The sequence below is a fragment of the Salvelinus alpinus genome, chromosome 19 (genome assembly GCF_045679555.1).
Source record: "Salvelinus alpinus chromosome 19, SLU_Salpinus.1, whole genome shotgun sequence".
NCBI classification, from domain to species: domain Eukaryota; kingdom Metazoa; phylum Chordata; class Actinopteri; order Salmoniformes; family Salmonidae; genus Salvelinus; species Salvelinus alpinus.
Genome location: NC_092104.1, coordinates 38,301,910 through 38,315,488, shown reverse-complemented (window position 1 = coordinate 38,315,488; position 13,579 = coordinate 38,301,910).

Genomic DNA, 13,579 nt, shown 5'->3' with positions numbered 1-13,579 from the left:
CCTAGGTGTGAGAAGTATGCGGAAGGGCATGAGACAAAGGAATGTGTAGCATTCGGGAAAGAATCTGTATGTGTTAATTGTAGGGGTGCCCATGGGGCTGTGGATCAGAAATGCTAGGTGAGAGAAAGGCAGGTTGAGGTCAGGGTTAGAGTAAAGCAGAGGGTGTCGTATGCTGAGGCAGTGAAGAAAGTTGAGGAAGATGGTTCAAGGGGGAGGGATCCTGAGAGGATTAATGTGAGTGGTAAATCTGCACCAGTACAGAGGGATAGGCCAACAAGTGATATGCTTCAGTAAGATTGGCTTTTAAGCATTCATACTGTAGCAATGGCTATCAACTCTACTGCAGGGATGGAATGTAAGTCACAGAAAATAGAAGTTGTGGTGTCCCGTCCTCCCAGGCCATTGGCCTGAGGTAGGACTAGATAGGTATAAATAGTGGAGTAGGGTGGTGGGTTTTTAATGAGTGTATGGTTAGATGGTAGGATATTTGATGATTTATGACCCTTTTTCCAAGCAAAGTGTAAGGGAGTTACTGTATTCTCCAGTGTAGTTGGTGGCGGTAATACAACATTTATTGGATGCCAATCGCCAGTAAACCACATAGAAGAAGAAGAGCGTGTCGTTGGGTGGAACAGGAGTGGGAGTTCCGATCGTGGACTAATGTCTCGGGGAGAAAGACAGCCGGAGGGAGTGTTTTGAGATGGAGTTATGCCGGGATGCCATCGGGCCACAGGCAAAGTTGGGAGAAGAGGAATATTGGGGCAGGGACACAGAAATTAGGATTTCTGAGGAGGAATGGAGGGGAAGAAAGAGGAAGAAGAGGTTAAAGAGAATGAGGAAAGTAGAGGTTGGATTTGAATTTGAGGAAGATGGTGATAAAAGTGGAGATGGGGTGTCAAAGAGGATTGGTGTCAAGTGCAAACAGAGTGAGCTGTGCGCTAGACCGAGTTCTGGAGGTGAAATGAAAGTGAACGAGGGCGAGATAAATGAGGTGGAAGGTGAAAGTGTATTTTTGCTTTTCGGCGGATCCATTTGTGATTTCAGGTTGGGTGGGAAAGGAGTTGGGTGCAGTTGAATCAGTGAAGGTAACCTGTAGTGGACTTGTGATATTTGTTTGTGTTTTTTCTGATCAGAGGGTGTGGGCGCTCCATGTCAGGCAACTTGAGTCAAGATCTATTTCTTGCTTTGCTCTTAGGAACAGGGCACAATTGAAAGGAGTGATTTCTGGGGTAGTGTGGAGGTGAAGCAATTTAAGTTGTTTTTCCAGGTGTTTGTGACGCCCGCCGTTTGATGCGACGCAGACCCGGTGGTGAGCCTGGTGAAACAGAGGAGTCACTGTCAGTCATTTTTAGTTTTGAGTCAGAGTCTTTAAATAGCCATCATGACCACGATGGCCACTTGGGCTCCCGAGTGGCACAGCGGTCTAAGACACTGCATCTCAGTGCAAGAGGTGTCAATGCAGTACCTGGTTTTAATCCAGGCTGCATTACATCCGGCCGTGATTGGGACAATTGGCCCAGCGCTGTCCGGGTTTGGCCGGGGTAGGCCGTCATTATAAATAAGAATTTGTTCTTAACTGACTTGCCTAGTTAAATAAAGGTAAAATGTATATTTAAAAAAAAATACCCGACAAGGTTATGTTAGGATGTGTCAGTTATCCAGCTAGAGCTTTTGTGGAGAATCCACTGCACTGTTTCAGTTACAACATTAATGGTCATGTTACAGAAGTGTGTAGGAGGGAGATTCCAAGATGTGGGAAGTGTGCAGGGCATGGGATAGAGGATTGTGTAGTTTTGTCGGATAAAGTTGTGTGTGTCAATTGTAGGGGTCGCTGGGGATAAGAAATGTCCGCTGCGAGAGAGGCAGGTTGAGGTGGCTAGAGTCAGGGTAGTGCAGAAGGTTGTTGTATGCTGAGGCAGTGAAGAAAGTAGAGGTGGATGGGTCAAGGGTGAGGTATTCTGAGAGGATCTCTGTGAATAGTAGATCTGTGCCAGCACAGACGAATAGGCCAATGAGTTATATATGCTTCATTAAGGTTGTCTTCGTAGCGTTCATAGCAATGGCTGTCACGCCCTGACCTTAGAGAGCCTTTTTGTGTCTCTATTTGGTTTGGTCAGGGTGTGATTTGGGTGGGCATTCTATGTTCTTTATGTCTATGATTTGTGTTTCTATGTTTTGGCCAAGTATGGTTCTCAATCAGGGACAGCTGTCTATCGTTGTCTCTGATTGGGAATCATACTTAGGCAGCATGTTTTGCCACCTTAGGTTGTGGGATGTTGTTTTTGTTAGCTCTGTGTAGCCTTCAAGACGTGACGTTCGTTGTTCTTTTGTTGTTTTGTTTGGTGTTCGGTTTTAATAAAGAAGCATGAACACATACCACGCTGCACCTTGGTCTCATCCTTCCGACGGGCGTTACAATGGCTATCAACTGTACCACAGAAATGGAACGTAAATCACAGAAAAGTACTTTGGGGTTGGAGATTTGACTTTAGTAGAGGCCATTGGCCTAGGGTAGGATAAGATAGGGTTAAAGTAGTCGAATAAGGTGATGGGTTTCAATGAGTATAAAAATCTAAATCAAATTAAATTTTATTGGTCACATACACATATTTAGCAGAATTTTTGCTGTGTAGTGAAATGCTTGTCTTCCTAGCTCCAACAGTGCAGTAGTATCTAACAATTCACAACAATGCACACAAACCTAAAAGTAAAATAATGGAATTAAGAAATATATAAATATTAGGATGAGCAATGTCGGAGTGGCATTGACTAATATACAGTAGAATATAATACAGTATATACTGTATAGTACATATGAGATGAGTAAAGCAGTACGTAAACATTATTAAAGTGACTAGTGTTCCGTTATTAAAGTAGCCAGGGATTCCATGTCTATGTATATAGGGCAGCAGCCTCTAAGGTGCAGGGTTGAGTAACCGGGTGGTAGCCGGCTAGTGATGGCTATTTAACGGTCTGATGGCCTTTAGATAGAAGCTCTTTTTCAGTCTCCCGGTCCCAGCTTTGATGCACCTGTACTGACCTCGCCTTCTGGCTCAGGTTGTTGATGTCCTTGATGATCTTTTTGGCCTTCCTGTGACATCGGGTACTGTAGGTGTCCTGGAGGGCAGGCAGAGTGCTCCCGGTTATGCTTTGGGCAGACCGCACCACACTCTGGAGAGCCCTGCAGTTGCAGGCGGTGCAGTTGCCGTACCAGGCAGTGATACAGCCCGATAGGGTGGTCTCAATTGTGCATCTGTAAAAGTTTGTGAGGGTCTTAGGGGCCAAGCCAAATTTCTTCAGATTCCTGAGGTTGAAGAGGCGCTGTTGAGCCTTCTTCACCACACTGTCTGTGTAAGTGGACCATTTCATATTGTCAGTAATGTGTATGCCGAGGAACTTGAAGCTTTACACCTTCTCCACTGTGGTGCCGTCGATGTGGATAAAGGCATGCTCCCTCTGCTGTTTCCTGAAGTCCACGATCAGCTCCTTTGTTTTGTTGACGTTGAGGGAGAGGTTATTTTCCTGGCACCACTCCACCAGGGCCCTCACCTCCTCCCTGTAGGCTGTCTCGTCATTGTTGGTAGTCAGGCCTACTACTGTAGTGTCGTCTGCAAACTTGATGATTGAGTTGGAAGCGTGCATAGCCACGCAGTCGTGGGTGAACAGGGAGTACAGGAGGGGGCTGAGCACGCACCCTTGTGGGGCCCCTGTGTTGAGGATCAGCAAAGGAAGTGTTGTTTCCTACCTTCACCACCTGGAGACGGGCCCTCAGGAAGTCCAGGACCCAATTGCGCAGTGCGGGGTTCAGACCCAGGGCGCTGAGCTTAATGATGAGCTTGGAGGGTAATATGATGTTGAAGGCTGAGCTATAGTCAATGAACAGCATTCTTACATAAATATTATCTTGTCCAGATAGGATAGGGCAATGTGCAGTGGGATGGCGATTGCATCGTCTGTGGATGTATTGGGGCGGTAAGAAAATTGAAGTGGGTCTAGGGTGTCAGGTGAGGTAGAGGTGATATGATCCTTAACTAGACTTTCAAAGCACTTCATGATGACAGAAGTGAGTGCTACGTGGTGATAAACACTCCAGTCAGCTGGTCTGCGCATGCTCTGAGCACGTGGCTAGATATGCCGTCTGGGCCGTCAGCCCTGCGAGGGTTAACACGCTTAAATATCTTACTCATGTCGGCCACGGAGAAGGCGAGTCCACAGTCCTTGGGAGCGGGCCGTGTTGATGGCACTGTTTTATCCTCAAAGCGGGCAAAGAAGATGTTTAGCTTGTCCAGGAGCAAAATGTCGGTGTCCGCGAAGTGGCTGGTTTTCCCTTTGTAATCTGTGATTGTCTGTAGACCCTGCCATATACCATACGCATCGTGTTGAATTGCGACTCCACTTTGTCTCTGTACTGACATTTTGCCTTTTTGAATGCCTTACGGAGGAAATAACTACACTGTTTGTATTCAACCATATTCCCAGTCACCTTGCCATGGTTAAATGCGGTGGTTCGCACTTTCAGTTTTGCGCGAATGGGTTAATTGGTAGAGTAATTTAAATACATGTATATATTATTATTATTATTATTATTATATATACAGTACCAATCAAAAGTTTGGACACACCTACTCATTGAAGGGTTTTCTTTATTATTACTATTTTCTACACTGTAGTATAATAGTGAAGAAATCAAAACTATGAGATAACACATATGGAATCATGTAGTAACCAAAAAAGTGTTAAATAAATCAAAATGTATTTTATATTTGAGATTCTTCAAAGTAGACACCCTTTGCCTTGTTGACAGCTTTTCACACTCTTGGCATTCTCTCAACCAGCTTCATGAGGTAGTCACCTGGAATGCATTTCAATTAACAGATGTGCCTTGTTAAAAGTTTGTTTTGCGGAATTTCTTAATGCATTTGAGCCAATCAGTTGTGTTGTGACAAGGTAGGGGTGGTATATATAAGAAAGCCCTATTTGATAAAAGGCCAAGTCCATGTTATGGCTAGAACAGCTCAAATAAGTAAAGAGAAACAACAGTCCATCATACATGAAGGTCAGTCAATATGGAACATTTCTTCAAGTGCTGTCGCAAAACCATCAAGCGCTATGATGAAACTGGATCTCATGAGGACCGCCACAGGAAAGGAAGACCCAGAATTACCTCTGCTGCATAGGATAAGTTTATTAGAGTTACCAGCCTCAGAAATTGCAGCCCAAATAAATGCTTCACAGAGTTCAAGTAACAGACACATCACAACATCAACTGTTCAGAGGAGACTGCATGAATCAGGCCTTCATGTTCGAATTTCTGCAAAGAAACCACTACTAAAGGACACAAATAAGTAGAAGAGACTTGCTTGGGCCAAGAAACACGAGCAATGGACATTAGACAGGTGTGAATCTGTCCTTTGGTCTGATGAGTCCAAATTTGAGATTTTTGGTTCCAACCGCCGTGTCTTTGTGAGATGAAGAGTAGGTGAACAGATGATCTCCGCATGTGTTTATTTATTTATTTAATTTCACCTTTATTTAACGAGGTAGGCTAGTTGAGAACAAGTTCTCTTTTACAACTGTGACCCAGCCAAGATAAAGCAAAGCAGTGCGACACAAACAACACAGAGTTACACATGGAATAAACAAACAGTCAATAATGCAATAGAGAACGTCTATATACAGTGTGTGCAAATGAGGTAGGATAAGGGGGGTAAGGCAATAAATAGGCCATAGTGGCGAAATTATTACAGTATGGCAAATTAAACACTGGCGTGATAGATGTGCAGAAGATGAGTGTGCAAGTCGTGATACTGGGGTACAAAGGAGCAAAATAAATAAAATAAATAACAATATGGTGATGAGGTAGTTGGATGGGCTATTTACAGATTGGCTGTGTACAGGTGCAGTGATCTGTGAGCTGCTCTGACAGCTGGTGCCTAAAGTTAGTGAGGGAGATATGAGTCTCCAGCTTCAGTGATTTTTGAAGTTCGTTCCAGTCATTGGCAGCAGAGAAATGGAAGGAAAGGCGGCCGAAGGAGGAATTGGCTTTGGGGGTGACCAGTGAAATAGACCTGCGGGAGCGCGTGCTGCGGGTGGGTGCTGCTATGGTGACCAGTGAGCTGAGATAAGGCGGGGCTTTACCTTGCAACGACTTGTAGATGACCTGGAACCAGTGGGTTTGGCGACGGATATGAAGCAAGGGCCAGCCAACGAGAGCATACAGGTAGCAGTGGTGGGTAGTATATGGGGCTTTGGTGACAAAACAGATGGCACTGTGATAGACTACATCCAGTTTGCTGAGTAGAGTGTTGGAGGCTATTTTGTCAATGACATTGCCCGAAGTCAAGGATCGGTAGGATAGTCAGTTTTACGAGGGTATGTTTTTTTGCTAAATAGGAAGCCGATTCTAGATTTAATTTTGGATTGGAGATGCTTAATGTGAGTCTGGAAGGAGAGTTTACAGTCTAACCAGACACCTAGGTATTTGTAGTTGTCCACATATTCTAAGTCAGAACCGTCCAGAGTAGTGATGCTGAACGGGCGGGCAGCGATCGGTTGAAGAGCATGCATTTAGTTTTGCTTGCATTTAAGAGCAGTTGGAGGCCATGGAAGGAGAGTTGTATGGTATTGAAGCTCGTCTGGAGGTTAACACAGTGTCCAAAGAAGGGCCAGAAGTATACAGAATAGAGGTGGATCAGAGAATCACCAGCAGCAAGAGCGACATCATTGATGTATACAGAGAAAAGAGTCGGCCTTCATGGTGTGGTTCCAACCATGAAGCATGGAGGAGGCGGTGTGATGGTGTGAGGGTGCTTTTCTAGGGCAGAAGGTAGCATAGTGATTAGAGTGTTGGGCCAGTAACCGACACATTGCTAGATCGAATCCCAGAGCTGACAAGGTAGAAATATGTTGTTCTGCCCCTGAACAAGGCAGTTAACCCACTGTTAAATAAATAAAAACGTATTTAGAGTTCAAGGCACACTTAACCAGCATTGCTACGACAGCATTCTGCAGCGATACGCCGTCCTATCTGGTTTGCGCTTAGTGGGAATATTTTGTTTTTCAACATGACAATGACCCAACACACTTCCAGGCTCTGTACTGTAAGGGCAATTTGACCAAGAAGGAGTGATGGAGTGCTGCATCAGATGACCTGGCCTCCACAATCACCCGACCTCAACCCAATTGAGATGGTTTGGGATGAGTGGGACCGCAGAGTGAAGGAAAAGCAGCCAACAAGTGCTCAGCATATGTGGGAACTCCTTCAAGACTGTTGGAAAAGCATTCCAGGTGAAGCTGGTTGAGAGAATGCCAAGACTGTGCAAAGCTGTCATCAATGCAAAGGGTGGCTACTTTGAAGAATCTCAAATATAAAATACATTTTGATTTGTTTAACACTTTTTTGGTTACTACATGATTCCATATGTGTTATTTCATAGTTTTGATGTCTTCAATATTATTCTACAATGTAGAAAATAGTAAAAATAAAGAAATACCCTTGAATGAGCAGGTGTGTCCAAAATTTTGACTAGTACTGTAGTATATATATTTTTTCATTTTGTATCACAACGTGTAATGGATCTATACTATAGTTCAGTTGGGGGCGGTGATGCAGCAAATTGGATGCCAACCACCGTTAAACCTCACAGAAGAAGAAGAGAGTGTCACTCTTGCTTTATTCAGCCACCACTGTTTATCGAAGCCACCATTCTTATCTGTAAATTAATCTTCACTTATTTTTCATCTAAATTGCTCAATATCGGATGGCCTACGCCATCGACTGAGTGGCAAAGATATTTTGGATAAAATGTTTGATTGGAGGAAACACCCCACTGCTTGACAACTGAAGACAGTGTGCATGTCCCCGGCCATCACAAGGAGTCGCTAGAGCGCGATGGGACAAGGACATCCCAGCCGGCCAAACCTTCCCCTAACCCAGACGACGCTGGGCCAATTCTGCGCCGCCTCTTGGGTCTCCTGGTCACTGCGATACAATGCCTTAGACCGCTGCGCCACTCGGGAGGCCCCCAATAACCTTTTTGAGGAATAGCAACTTAACTTTCTCCTTAAGTCTATAGTTAAGGAAAAAATGGCAGTTAAGAATACATTTCTTCTCAAGAAGGTTTTGCGAATCTTGGCCCTGGGCTCTTCGGGCCTATTGTGGAGACCATCACACACACGTTGTAGCAGAACAGAAGGAGTCTGCAGCCTTTAAGGCTGTCATGCCCCGCAGGCCCCGGGCTCCTTTCCCTGACCCACAACCTCATTCCAACCAGCCTCGCCAAGACATCTCGCCGTCACTCTGCGAGTGCTTCCCGGATCCAGGACAGACCCACTCAGACGTCTGAGGTGTCCCGCGCCACTCCAGAAGCTAGTGCGAGAGGCTGGAACCGCAATCCTTGCCGCCCTCAGCAGCATCACGCTGCCCAGGCTTACAGAGGGAAGAAACCGCAGAGGGCCTGAGAGCCTTCCTGGGAGGGACTTCATGTTGTATCCTACAGTCAGAGAAGGTAGCAGCCAGGTAGCATCACGAAAGAGAAGACTAGCGACACATTACCCACTGCCAGCAAAAAGCCGCCCGGTATATGTGCACACAAGACACACACTTCCACAGATCCCTCCAACACACACTAAGTATACACACTCCTGTGTCTCCCACACATTCTACTGCCCCCTATCCACTTGTTCTTACAAGCGTCATGGCCCTAGAGAAAGATTCCATGAGCCCAAAGCCAAACATACTGTAAGGTTGGGACAGTTAGGTATCACCGAGACACACAGTTTAATTCCAGTCATGCAGCAGCCTCTGCCTGTGACTTGGCTGAACAGTACAAATCTAAATCGGCAAACTGTACAGCAGCCTCTGTCTATAGTCAGATATTCCCAATCAATCCACAGCCCTGTCCTATCTAATAGAAAGAGCAGACCTGTCCAGCTGACTGAGTGTGCGGAAACACGGATGCCCAGCTACCACTTGGGGACTGAATACAATTTAGAAAGGTTACGCATTGCTGTTTGCTCGCAGTCCGCTGGGGTTCACTGGTGTCTTGCCCACACAGTTTCAGCTCAAGCAGCCCCTATTCTAGAACAGGAAATAATCTCCCTTCTAGGAAAAGGTGAGGGATGCAGACAAAAATGAGACCGATCTTAGATTTGAGGGTGTTGAACAAATCTTTACAAAATCTACCTTTTCACATGTTAACACACTGCCGTCTATTCAAAGTGGTCAGAGAGGCAGATTATTTCACCATTGTGGACCTGAAGGACACGTTCTTTCACATACCTATTGTGGAAAGGCACAGGAAATTTCTCAGGTTCTTAATTCAGAACAAAGAATACGAGTTTTGTGTCCTCCCATTCGGCATAAGCTTAATCCCTTGCTGCTTCACCGTTTGCGTGAATGCAGCTATCGCCCCCCCTACAATCACAGGGGATACGGATAATGTGTTATCTATACGACTGTCTTATAATAGCGAAGTCGAGAGAATTGGCCGAGACACACCAGGATATTGCTAATTCATATCTGCAATCTAGGTTTCCTGATAAACTGGAAAAATAGTTGTCTCACTCCTAGACAACAGACAAGCTTTTTAGGCTTGCAGCTGCACTGTCTGTCTGTGCATGCGCTTCTAACAGTCACCAGACATAGGTGCATTCTGACTGCAGCACACGCACTACAGGGCTCGCCGGGCTTTGGTTCTACTGGGGCTGATGGCTGCAGCATCAGCAGTCTTACCACACGGCCTATTACGCATGAGACCTCTCCAGCAAACCAACACATTCATCCAACAGAGACCGTTATTGGCCTATTAACCATTACGCAGCAATGTCGCCACAGCCTATCCTTCTGGCAAAACCCAAGCATGCTCTCAGCTGGGATCGAGCTGGGTCCAGTAAGTAGCCTTGGGGGTTGTCATAAAGACTGACGCCTCCCTGAGGGGATAGGGGGCAGTTTACGAGGGACGCATAATGAACAGTCAGTGGGAAGAACACAAAAATCATCATATATATGTTTTGGAGCTGGAAGCGATTTATCTGGCTCTATTACATTTTTCCCCCAGGATAGAGGAGCATCAAATTCTGATTTGTTCAGACAACTCAGCCTCGATCGCGTATGTCAATTGCCAGGGCGGAGTCCGCTCACTGGCCATGCACCAAGTGGCATCACGGATACATCTGTGGGCACACACACACCTGCGCTCACTGTCAGTAGCACACATTCCAGGCCGGTTGAATCTAGTTGCAGCCTATTGTCCAATGGCAATCCTCAGTCTGCGGAGTGGCGTATCCACCCACAGGTGATAGAGGCGATCTTGCGACAGTTCGGACGAACCCATGTAGATCTGTTCGCATCTCGAAGCGTAACACACTGCCGTCTTTGGTATTCCATTCTGAACAACAACCCACCGTTGTCTCGCGATGTCCTGGCCCATGAGCTCGCCCATATGCATTTCCTCCAATTCCCCTGCTACAACAGGTCTTGGACAGAGTGAGGGACCACAAGCTAGAGCTGATACTGGTGGCCCCGTTTTGGCCCTCACAGACTTGGTTTGCAGACTTGAGTTCAATGGTGTCCGGAGCGCCTTAGACACTCCCGTTAAGCACAGACCTTCTGTCTCAGACTGGAGGGGATATATTCCATCCCTCCCCGCACAAATGGAAGCTGGTCACTTGGTACCAGAACGGGAACGTCTTTTAAGTGACGGTTTACCTCTGGCAGTTATAGAGACTAAACAGAGTGCTAGGGCTCCTTCAACAACGTCTCTCCACGCAAACAGGTAGCAAGCGTTTGCGCGCTGGTGCAAGGCGCCTAGTGAAGAACCACTGCATTGCAGTATTGGTCAAATGTTTAGCTTCCTTCAGAGTCTGTTTGATGAAGGCCTTCTCCTTCTACATTGAAGGTCTATTTGCCACGCTGATATAGATGGTAAGCCCTGGGGAAGCCACATTTTGGTCTCTCGGTTTATGAAGGGCACCCTTCGTCTGCGCTCGCCTACACCTTTTCTATTCCCCAGATGGGATTTGGTTACAGTTCTGGATGTGTTAACTAAATCAAATCAAATCAAATGTATTTATATAGCCCTTCTTACATCAGCTGATATCTCAAAGTGCTGTACAGAAACCCAGCCTAAAACCCAAACAGCAAGCAATGCAGGTGTAGAAGCACGGTGGCTAGGAAAAACTCCCTAGAAAGGCCAAAACCTAGGAAGAAACCTAGAGAGGAACCAGGCTATGAGGGGTGGCCAGTCCTCTTCTGGCTGTGCCGGGTGGAGATTATAACAGAACATGGCCAAGATGTTCAAATGTTCATAAATGACCAGCATGGTCAAATAATAATAATCACAGTAGTTGTCGAGGGTGCAGCAAGTCAGAACCTCAGGAGTAAATGTCAGTTGGCTTTTCATAGCCGATCATTAAGAGTATCTCTACCGCTCCTGCTGTCTCTAGAGAGTTGAAAACAGCAGGTCTGGGACAAGGTAGCACGTCCGGTGAACAGGTCAGGGTTCCATAGCCGCATGCAGAACAGTTGAAACTGGAGCAGCAGCACGGCCAGGTGGACTGGGGACAGCAAGGAGTCATCATGCCAGGTAGTCCTGAGGCATGGTCCAAGGGCTCAGGTCCTCTGAGAGAGAGAAAGAGAGAGAGAAAGAGAGAATTAGAGAGAGAATACTTAAATTCACACAGGACACCGGATAAGACAGAAGAAGTACTCCAGATATAACAGACTGATCCTAGCCCCCCGACACATAAACTACTGCAGCATAAATACTGGAGGCTGAGACAGGAGGGGTCAGGAGACACTGTGGCCCCATCCGATGATATCCCCGGACAGGGCCAAACAGGCAGGATATAACCCCACCCACTTTGCCAAAGCACAGCCCCCACACCACTAGAGGGAAATCTTCAACCACCAACTTACCATCCTGAGACAAGGCCGAGTATAGCTCACAAAGATCTCCGCCACGGCACAACCCAAGGGGGGGGCGCCAACCCAGACAGGAAGATCACGTCAGTGACTCAACCCACTCAAGTGACGCACCCCTCCTAGGGACGGCATGGAAGAGCACCAGTAAGCCAGTGACTCAGCCCCTGTAATAGGGTTAGAGGCAGAGAATCCCAGTGAAGAGAGGGGAACCGGCCAGGCAGAGACAGCAAGGGCGGTTCATTGCTCCAGAGCCTTTCCGTTCACTTTCACACTCCTGGGGCAGACTACACTCAATCATATGACCCACTGAAGAGATGATTCTTCAGTAAAGACTTAAAGGTTGAGACCGAGTCTGCGTCTCTCACATGGGTAGGCAGACCATTCCAATAAAATGGAGCTCTATAGGAGAAAGCCCTGCCTCCAGCTGTTTGCTTAGAAATTCTAGGGACAATTAGGAGGCCTGCGTCTTGTGACCGTAGCGTACGTGTAGGTATGTACGGCAGGACCAAATTGGAAAGATAGGTAGGAGCAAGCCCATGTAATGCTTTGTAGGTTAGCAGTAAAACCTTGAAATCAGCCCTTGCCTTAATAGGAAGCCAGTGTAGGGAGGCTAGCACTGGAGTAATATGATCAAATTTTTTGGTTCTAGTCAGGATTCTAGCAGCCGTATTTAGCACTAACTGAAGTTTATTTAGTGCTTTATCCGGGTAGCCGGAAAGTAGAGCATTGCAGTAGTCTAACCTAGAAGTAACAAAAGCATGGATTAATTTTTCTGCATCATTTTTGGACAGAAAGTTTCTGATTTTTGCAATGTTACGTAGATGGAAAAAAGCTGTCCTTGAAACAGTCTTGATATGTTCGTCAAAAGAGAGATCAGGGTCCAGAGTAACGCCGAGGTCCTTCACAGTTTTATTTGAGACGACTGTACAACCATCAAGATTAATTGTCAGATTCAACAGAAGATCTCTTTGTTTCTTGGGACCTAGAACAAGCATCTCTGTTTTATCCGAGTTTAAAAGTAGAACGTTTGCAGCCATCCACTTCCTTATGTCTGAAACACAGGCTTCTAGTGAGGGCAATTTTGGGGCTTCACCATGTTTCATTGAAATGTACAGCTGTGTGTCATAGCAGTGAAAGTTAACATTATGTTTTCGAATGACATCCCCAAGAGGTAAAATTTATAGTGAAAACAATAGTGGTCCTAAAACGGAACCTTGAGGAACACCGAAATTTACAGTTGATTTGTCAGAGGACAAACCATTCACAGAGACAAACTGATATCTTTCCGACAGATAAGATCTAAACCAGGCCAGAACTTGTCCGTGTAGACCAATTTGGGTTTCCAATCTCTCCAAAAGAATGTGGTGATCGATGGTATCAAAAGCAGCACTAAGGTCTAGGAGCACGAGGACAGATGCAGAGCCTCGGTCTGACGCCATTAAAAGGTCATTTACCACCTTCACAAGTGCAGTCTCAGTGCTATGATGGGGTCTAAAACCAGACTGAAGCATTTCGTATACATTGTTTGTCTTCAGGAAGGCAGTGAGTTGCTGCGCAACAGCTTTTTCAATTTTTCTTTGAGAGGAATGGAAGATTTGATATAGGCCGATAGTTTTTTATATTTTCTGGGTCAAGGTTTGGCTTTTTCAAGAGAGG